Genomic DNA, 10,139 nt, shown 5'->3' with positions numbered 1-10,139 from the left:
TACAACCAGAACCATCAAATCGCTGCCTATTTTTAATCAACATTCTGACTTGGAAGACCTTAGGGCACGCTATCGTGCTTCCGCTGTGCACACAGATACAATAGCCTTTTATCTCTTCTGGTTAAAATCCAACCATTAGAAGATATTTTCTCAGTTTTAAACTTAGAAGAAAGTCGAGTATGGAGGATAACCTCGAGGAAAACCTTTGGGCACTTTGCAATGTGGTCTATAAACTACTTTAAGACCTACAGCGATCATCCGCTTCTTGGCTCCTAATGGGAACCCATCACAAATAGTTTGTTAGCATAAAATCAAATACAACAACTTTTCTCTATAACTGTAACATATCTAACTGCTTGGCTTATGTTATAACGTCCTATCCATGTAACTATTTTTTCTACAGCCTCATATGCCAGACTGCTCCTTGACCTTGTAACAAGGGCAACTGACTAAGAGGGGTTCATTTACAATCCCACAGATGGTAGCTTCCCCCTATTGGCTCCTCAGCCAAGCACATAAACCAAATGTAAGGGCCTGTGGTTCCTCTCGTACTGAGCAGGATTACTATTGCGACAACACCATCATCAGTAGGGTAAAACTAACCTGCCTCACTATGGTCTAATCCCAGCTCAGGTTGCCTATTAGTGGGTGAACATTCCAATGCTTGGTGATTTCTGCTTCACAATGATAGAAAGAGCCGACATCGAAGGATCAAAAAGTGACGTCGCTATGAACGCTTGGCCGCCACATGCCAGTTATCCCTGAGCTGACACCTCCTACTTAAAAACCCAAGAAGTCAGAAGGATCATGAGACCTCACTTTTTTGGTCTGTATTTAGGTTATGTTCACACTACGTACTGTAGTGATTACAGCCGTTGTTGATCATGGCCGTGATTACTATGGTACTTATGTAGTGCTGCAGGCTGAGGGAATCCCGGCCGGAGTGTATACACATAGTATACACTCCAGCCGAGATCGCTAGCGGCCCCGCAAGAAACTGACATGTCAGTTTTCTGCGGCCTCTGTTCATTGAATAGTGGCGGCAGAAAACTCTGTCAGTTCACACAATGGAGCATTCTCCATTGTGTGCAGTGGGAAATTCGGATGCAGGCGCATAGGGATGTGTCCGCAATGGAATTCAGCGGCGTTAAAGATAATCCTCCCAGTACTGCAGTATCAGCAGGGATGATCTTTTCTTACACCGGCCGCTCCGTGACCCGGTCGCGTCACAGAACGGCCGTTGTCTTACATTGTGAAAACATGACCTTATACTGAAAATCAATATGAAGCAAGCTTTTGCCTTTTTGCGCCACTGGAAGTATCTGTCCTCAGCTCGCCTTATGACTTAAGGTTACTGTATTCTATTTTTTTTATTCGACTGGATTTCCAATGAGCTTCATTACAGGTCTCTAACATCTTTTCAGTGACGCCTTAGAATAAAATATTGACAGTTATTTAAGAAAATATTTAGAAATTTTTAAAGGGGAACTATAAGCAGGTTTGAGGAATCTAACCTGCTGATAGCCCCCTATAGCGCCCAGGAGGCTAAGGAGGAAAGTCTGTGTCTTACCTTCCTCGTCTGCACCAGTCCCGAGCTGTTAGTCATCGTAATCTTTGGCCGGGACACTGCCTCATCCCCACAATCAATGGATGGACGGGCCGCATGACACTGTGGGGGTGGGGCAGTGCTCCTTACAGTGTAGCGGCTGAAGATTATGGCAACAAACAGCGCAACGCAGAAGAGCAAGGGAAGACACATACCTTCCTCCTCAGTGTCCCGGGATTTGTCTAACATGCTAATAGTTCCCTTTTAATTATTAAAATGAGATTTTTCCAGGAAGTAGGAATTAAATGGGTTATCCACTAAAAAATGGAATGCTAGCTTGTCTTAATCACCATCTCCTTTCTTTCTATTTACTGCCATTCCTGTGTTACAAGTTTTTCTAAAAAGCCAACCTATATCCTAGATAGGAAGCTACATTTCCCATCATGCATTTCCCTAATTGATCCATTTATGTACTCGCCCCCTTAGCTTTCTTTCCTGCCCACTGTCATTACTATTGTACAACAAACACAGAACACTTTTTTTCACTGATTTTGCATCACATCACCCCAATATGTATTCTATACTAGCTGATGATGTAGCAGAGCTGACGCGCACATGGTGTAGCTTTGAGCTGCGTAACAGCATCTGTTTACCAGGGGTGGGGTGTAGTGTAGCTTTAGGTCTCTGCTTGCAGACTGTGAATGAAAACATTCTAGTACCATACAGACTCTAAGAACATTCATAACAATTACAATATACAGAGCTGAGACACAAAGACTGGCACATATGCCTGCATTCACTGACAGCAAGCTGAGATAGAACTATAACTTTCTATATTACAGAAACCTAGGCTCAGGGACACATCTAAGTGTATGGAAGCAGCACTTCTACTTTTTACTAGCAGTGAACAGGTGCAAGTGGATAGACAACTAAGCGAGGAGATCATATGTCCTGTGTCTACAAAGGGAGGAGGAAAGAGGGAGCTGAGTGTTGTCAGAGTGGACCTAGAGTAGAGAATTTTAGACGTCCAGAGCAAGATAGGTTATACATGTATATTAGACATAGGGTATTATTGGGAATGGGGATTGTTTCGAAAATTGTTTTTGTTACCTGGATAACCCCTGTAACTGCCCAGAGAGTCACATATTCCACTGTCTTTAAATTGACAAAAGAGATGATCTCCCGCTATTCTGCAAACTAAAATTCACAATGGAAACCTAACTGCAAATATCTCACCAGAGAATACTTTTAGGACAAATCATACACTATTTATCGTTCCTGCTTTTGTCCAAATTTATCCAATTTAAATGAAATTGTTTTGCTGTACTTTCAGTCACAAACTGCGACCTACGCACAGTATCACCTGAAAGACTAAAGTTCCCACCGTATGACACCTACAAGTGCGAGGCAAATAAAAACCGAGAACAAATGAGTCCTTTGGTTTCATGTTTTGTTTAATAGAATCCAAAGGACAAAAATTAGCATATATAGAATAGCTGCAGGTAGACTCTCAGCGGAGCCGCATATTTATGTACCAGAACAGAAGTCTGAGAGAAATTTCCTTATTATAAATTGAACATTCTTGGTCTTTGCAGCATAGAGAATGTGCCTCTTAGGGTTCTGCTAATGTATGTACAGTTGACCATATATTTCATTTTAATGTGTCATCCACCATAAGCCTCTCAGTGGTAAAAGAAGCTTCTCGGCATGAAAGCTTTATCCTGTATGCAAGTCTAGAGGAGGTCGTTCCTTTCCTTTAGGCATAGTTAGCATTGTATTTGTGTACATTCTGAATTTTTAAAGGAAAATTCCAGTTGTTTTTTTTAGCCTTTTTACACCTTTGTCTACATTTTTACCATGTCTCAGGTTTCCAGCATTGACATGTATATTTATTTTAAGGGTTATATGACAACAAGTCAAGAAGGAAGAAGAAAAATCACTGAAAGTCTCTTGCTTGGAATTTATTTGATGATCTTAAAATATATGCTAGGAAAATCACCCAAAAAGAAAAGAATGCAGCATAAACTGATAGATTTTCTAACAAATCATCCAATACTATGACAAAAACATGACAGATACCATTAAGCGTACAAACACACTGGGCGGATTCCTGCCCTGTACACTCTATTACGGGCAGAAAAACTCACAGCAGGATGGACATCCTGCTGAGAGTTTGTCAGCAGCCCGCCCCGTTAACCCCCGGATGCCAGAGCGCCTACATCACCGGTTTCCCGCTCCAGCTTGCTTTGGCTCTTCACGTCCCGCTTAGTCAATCAGTGCGCTGCTGCAGGGCAGCACACTGATTGGCCGAGCGGGACCTGCCGGGAGCTCTGAAGCAAGCCGGAGCAGGAACACGGTGATGTATACGCTCTGGCGGCTGGGGGTTAACGGGGCGGGCTGCTGGCAAACTCGTAGCGGGATGTCTATCCTGCTGCGAGTTTGTCTGCCCAATAGAGTGTACAGGACAGGGATTCGCAGCGAGAAACCCGCTGCAGATCCGCAGAGGGAGTTTGTACCCTAAAGGAGAAGTTCAGGGATTTTTTTATATCAAACTCTGGCAGGGTGAAATTGAAAAGGAACAACTACTTACCTCTCCGTGTGCCCGCAAATCGTCATGCCAAAAGGTCTGGAACACTCACTGGAGGCCATTTTTTGATGGATAGTCCGCTCAGCCAATCAGTGACTGGAGTGGTGTCACACAGTCACTGACTGGCTAAGCTGGTTGTCAATCATCCGGGTTATGACGTCGGCTGAGAAGAAGATCCTGGAGGCCGGCAGGAGTCCCGGAGTGGTGATCCAGCACTGGACAGGCTAGGGAACGGATGAGTGGTATCATGTGTCACCACCACCCCCACCCCCACACATACACACACAGCACCTTCCTCTTCTAAAAATAGTTGCAGCCCTGGAGTTCTCCTTTAAATGCCGAATGATCAGACTTGAGCATGCTCCAGATAAATTAATCTCTAGTAATAAACAGAGCATAATTAGTAATCTTCTATCCCTTTTTGTCAAGCTTTGTCTTTCAACCAAACTACTTGTGTCTGCCAATGTTTTGTCTTGCAAACTGAGATGTTGAGTTGATAGTTGCATCTAGGACTACTGTTTCCATAGGCACTGACATGTTATCCAGGAAACAGTAGCTTTAGACACATCCATCAACTCGGCAACTTGGGTCAAAGCCATCCCTGGTGCTTTGCACCAACTCTGTCTGGTTCTTGGGAACCAGCTGCTGCTCACCCCGGAACCAGACTTATGCAGCAACCTGGTGCCCTCTAGCTGCAGAAGTCCAGATACAACACCCTGGAGCAGGATAAAGGGTGACAATTTGAAGGGAGTTTGGATTCTGTTTCTCTGGTGAGGCCCAGAGCCAAACCAGTTAAAGGGAACCTGTCACCCGGCATTGCGGTGCAGAGCCCGCCCGACCCCCCGGTGGAGCCCCGGATACTTACCCTTTGCTGCAAGTCCCGCTCCTGGACCCGGTCCCCAGACAGAGATATCGGTGCCGGAAGGTGAGCGCGCGTTGTATGCTTATTACCAGAGATGAGTCCGATGCCCGTAGAGAATGACTGGAGCCGTCATTCTCTATGGCCGTCGGACTCATCTCTGGAGCACGCACACAGGGCTGCCGACGGCAATAACTCCATCCCGGGACCGGGTCCAGGAGCGGGACTTGCAGCAAAGGGTAAATATCCAGGGCTCCACCGGGGGGCTCGGGCAGGCTCTGCGCCGCAATGCCGGGTGACAGGTTCCCTTTAAGAAGCACAGTGGGTCCACACTTACTATCCGCTACACTCTGTAAGACCTAAAACAAATGAAGAGATTTTTAGAACAGGACAAGTAGAAAAAAATATCTGTGTTTCTTTGTTGTTCCTAGATCAGCATTACGCATGTTGTGGTTGAAATTTCATACATCTGAATCAAGCTTTCAGAAATCTATGCACATGCTGAAAAAACAACCACATCCAGAAGGGATTTTTACTCATTCCTATTTACCTATTCCCAGGGAACTCCTACATGGCATCATCCGCCCATACTTGTAATTGCTGTTATTACCAGGTCGGAAATGGACAGTGATGCATACATGTTTACCGATCTGATAGACATGCTATGAATTATTTACTCAAGCCGGATTTAATAAATTTGCCTACCTGACGCATCATACTATATGCATAATTAAATCGCCTCCACATTATTTACTTAGGACTCAATACTTCCATTCGATGCTTTCCTCTGGCAATGACGTTACTCTTGAAAAAGATTAAATGATGCAGTTTATGTTAATTAGAAGAGATCAATCAGGTATGATTTTTTTTTTCCCTTTTCGGAGTTAGATTGGATTGTATAATTAGTAATTATCCCATTGCCAGCAGTAAACTTCAGATATCACATTTACAATTGTATAAACCATGCCTGAATGGATCCAACGCTAAAGTGTTTGTTTAACGGCAAACGTCGAAGTTAAATGATCCCTTTTGTTTTTTTACCTCCAGGCCTTAAATTACTGCGTGAAAGCTTAAAGTTAATTCTCACCTTTTATCTCAATGCCGTGTTTAGGTCTAAATTCTAGGCTGATTAATTCCATACAATATCATTAAAGCGATCAGTGCTCTACTTGAGTTAACAACAAGAGGAGGTGGATCCGCTGAGCCACTGCTAGCGATGGCAAAAGCCACGGCAAGGGAGTGGAGTCTAAGGGGCTGCTGGTTTTCCCCAGAGCCCACCGCAAGGAGGGTTGGACTTGCTTTGGCAGGTGACCCCTAGGTCGTTACCTCAGGCTTGGCTTGCTAGAGGTGGTGGGCTAGGTGCAGCTGGAGACATGTAGGCAGGAAGATAGGATTGTAGCAGGACTCACGCGTGGAACCAGAGCAAAAGTCACAGACAGCAGCCATGGGCAGGGAAGCTGGGTTAGCATGCAATGGCAGGGTCAGAACAGGAATTTATAGGGGGAGTGTTAGTGCAGTTAACCAAGATTTGAAGGTCTTTAAATCTAGAGCGCCTAACACATGCGCCCTAGGAGGCAGGGGCGCAGGCGCCAGGGAGGGGAGCAGTGGACAGGAGCTGGGACAGGTGAGGCACCCGGGAGGGCGGGGCAAAAAGATGGCAGCATTGAGTCCCCTGCACGTGGGATTCGGCGTCCGTCTGAAGTAGAGATTTATGCATATTTTACGTTTTCTTTTTGGTATTCAAGTGAATCTGTACTGGAGCAGGTACACCTGTCATAGATGCGAATAGTGTAGGGAGCCTCTGAAACAATGTACATAACAAGGGTCTCGTGTCAATAAGGGAGTCTCTGCTTCTGTATCTGATTCATTCTGAATTGTACAACTTATTGAAACCTGATATATATATATATATATATATATATATATATATTTTATTTTTTACTTCATATGCATCTGCACATGAGCAGGGACACCTGTCATACAGAGAGTGTCTGGCAGTAGCCTACTACCTTTTCTATACTGAAAACGTACACACAGCTAATCTAATATGTTTGTGCAGCTTCAGGCTTAAAACAATTGTTTCCACTTCTCAGGACTAGATATATACAAGTTTGCTGCCTCTGAATATCAACAAGATCTGTCTCAATCACTGGCAGCAAATATATATTATACATGGATAGAAATTGAAATGCAAAATATATGACACATCTGTATAATTTTGTAAATTGAGCTTTCTTTGTATTAAACTGGAAAAACCCCTTTAAATTTTAATGGAGCCTGAGGTTAGATTCGTCTCCCTTTTAAACGTGTTTGCTCTTTAGGGAAATGAAAGATAAATGACGCTCTTCAGTCGACTACCAGCTAATATAGAAATCTCCTCTTAGCGCTTAACGGTAAGAATAATTTCATCTTCCCTCTTTTCAAGGGTTTGCATCCTCTTCCTCCGCGGTCTGCAGAGAGTCTCCAATTCTATTTACAATATACAAGGCTTCTTACACAATCTCTGCAGAATACTCGCTGAATTACCAGAACGAGAAGATGGTAGATGTTAAACTCATTTTGTTTTTCCTTTATTGGTATTGCAATGTCAGTTCTGAAACCTTCAAATTCCAGAGACGATATCACATTTCTCTCATAATAAAACTTATTTAACGTTAGAAGTTGAAAGCAAATTGTGGCGATTGCATGTTTTTTTTTTTTTACTTCCTATTTTCGAGACATTTGCGTCCCCTTTGGGAGCGAGCAGCGTAATGAAAGAAAGATCATTCAAGCTTGCAGAAGCATTTAATAGAGCACGACTGTCACCTCGCATTAACATAAGTGCACTGAAATTAATTTGATGAAGGCATAATCAATAGATGAAAGAAACCGGCGACACTTAATTCTGTAAATGTTATTCCTGTAAATGACGGGAGTAAATTTTCTTCTATTACACCTCGAGTTCATACGTTTACTGTGCTTTTTATGTGGATTTTATATGAATTTGTTACAGTTTGTGGAGGTTATCCAGACTTAGAAAAACATGGCCGCTTTCTTCCAGGAACAGCACTTTTCTTGTCCTCAGTTTGAGTGAGGGTTTTATAGCTCACCTTCCCTGAAGTGAATGAAGCTTAATTTGTAATAGTACTCATAACCATAGGACGGAGGTGGAGCTGTTTTTGCAAGAAAGTAGCTGTGTTTTTTCTAATCCTGGATAACCACTTTAAGGGTAGCTTCACACATACCGGATCCGCAGCAGATTTCATGCTGCAATTTGCGGATCCGGGTATAGTTAAGTTCTATGGGCTCCCATATCCGCAGCAGAATTTTCATTCAGCTGCAGATATGGGACCCAGCCCCTTTAACCCCTGGCCGCCCGCAGCCCCGGCCTGAAGCATACATTACCTGCCTGGCGCCGCGGCTGTTTATGAGGCTCCCGGTTTACCTCGCTCCTCATCAGCCAATCAGTGCTGCCGTGCACTAATTGGCTGATGAGGAGCGAGGAGAGCCGGGAACTTAACACAGCCGTAGCGCCGAGCAGGTAATGTATGCTCCGGGCCGGGGGAAGCCTTGGAGCATACATCACCTGCTCTTGCTTGCTTCAGAGCCTCCGGGCATCTCCCGGGGGTTAGCCAATCTATGCGCTGCGGCGGGGCAGCGCACTGATTGGCTGACCACCGGGAGATACTGAGAGGCCCCAAAGCAAGCAGGAGCCTGGAGCAGGTGATGTATGCTCCGGGCCGGGGCTGCAGGGGTTAAAGGGGCCGGGTTACATATCCGCGGCGGAATGAAAATTCCACTGCGGATATGTAACCCATAGACCTTCACACTACATGGATCCACAGCAGATTTCGCTGCAAACCCGCATCATTATCCATAAGGGATGCTATAAATGTACAAATAATTAAATAAAAGTCGATTTTTGATCTGAAAATAAAAAAATAAAAAAAATAAAAAGAATAGGAATATGCTTCTCTATCTGTTTCTATTACAAAAAAAAGTCCAGGTGATACATTCCCTTTAAGTATACGGCTCGGTTTACACTGCGTTTTTGCATACGCTTCACTGTATCCGTTTTCATTCATTTTTTTTTTATAATGTAAGTTAATAGAAAACGGATCCCACAGGCAATATGGCATACAACAGCATCCATTTTTCTCCTTTAAATGCCATACATTAAAGGAGAAATCTGACAAAATGTTTTATTAAAGTATTGTATTGCCCCCCAAAAGTTATACAAATCACCCATATACACTTATTATGGGAAATCCTGGATAACATCCTGGATAAAATTGTGATGTCACTTCCTGGATAAAAGTTGATGTCACTTCCTGGATAACATGGTGATGTCACTTCCTGGATAACATGGTGATCTCACGCCCCGGCTCCCAGAGCTGTGCGGGCTGTGGCTGCTGGAAAGGATGGTGGCAGGGGGATGCTCAGTGTCCCTCCAGTGCCCTGTGTCCCTCAGTGTCCCCCTGCCATCATCCTCTCCAGCAGTCGCAGCCCACACAGCTCTGGGAGTTGGGTCATGACATCACCATGTTATTCAGGAAGCGACATCACCATTTTATCCAGGAAGTGACATCACAATTTTATCCAGGAAGTGACATCACAATTTTATCCAGGAAGTGAAGCCTTGACGCAGTAGTAAGTGCAGGGAAAAAGCACCTTATAAGCATTTCCCATAATAAGTGTATATTGGTGATTTGTATAACTTTTGGGGGGCAATACAATACTTTAATAAAAATTCTCGCCCAGACTTCTCCTTTAATCGGACAGCAAAGACTAGCTTAATGTGTTAGTATACAGCGTTTACTTCAGTGAAGGCATTGCATATCATTGTTATTTCTCCATCATCCAGCACTGGTGTTTGGACAGAATCCTTTCTGAAGTGACAGGTACTGTGCGGTAATCTGTACACAGTATGACAGCACACCACATGGCGGTACCGTACAGGGCACCAGATAATGTGAGCTCAGCTATTACTGAGAGCTTCCATAAGCCTCTAGCACATTATAGTAAATGAACGGCACGCACTACAAGGTTGGTTTTAAAGTCTACTTAGTGGAGGTTCAATTATTTTCAGTACATTTAACAAGTTACTTTTCTACCATTACTTATTTAACACACAATTTGATCTGCGGGGAGAATAGCTGAGCTTGATG

Source organism: Dendropsophus ebraccatus, chromosome 8, assembly GCF_027789765.1.
Source record: "Dendropsophus ebraccatus isolate aDenEbr1 chromosome 8, aDenEbr1.pat, whole genome shotgun sequence".
NCBI lineage: Eukaryota > Metazoa > Chordata > Amphibia > Anura > Hylidae > Dendropsophus > Dendropsophus ebraccatus.
This window is presented reverse-complemented; position numbering follows the sequence as displayed.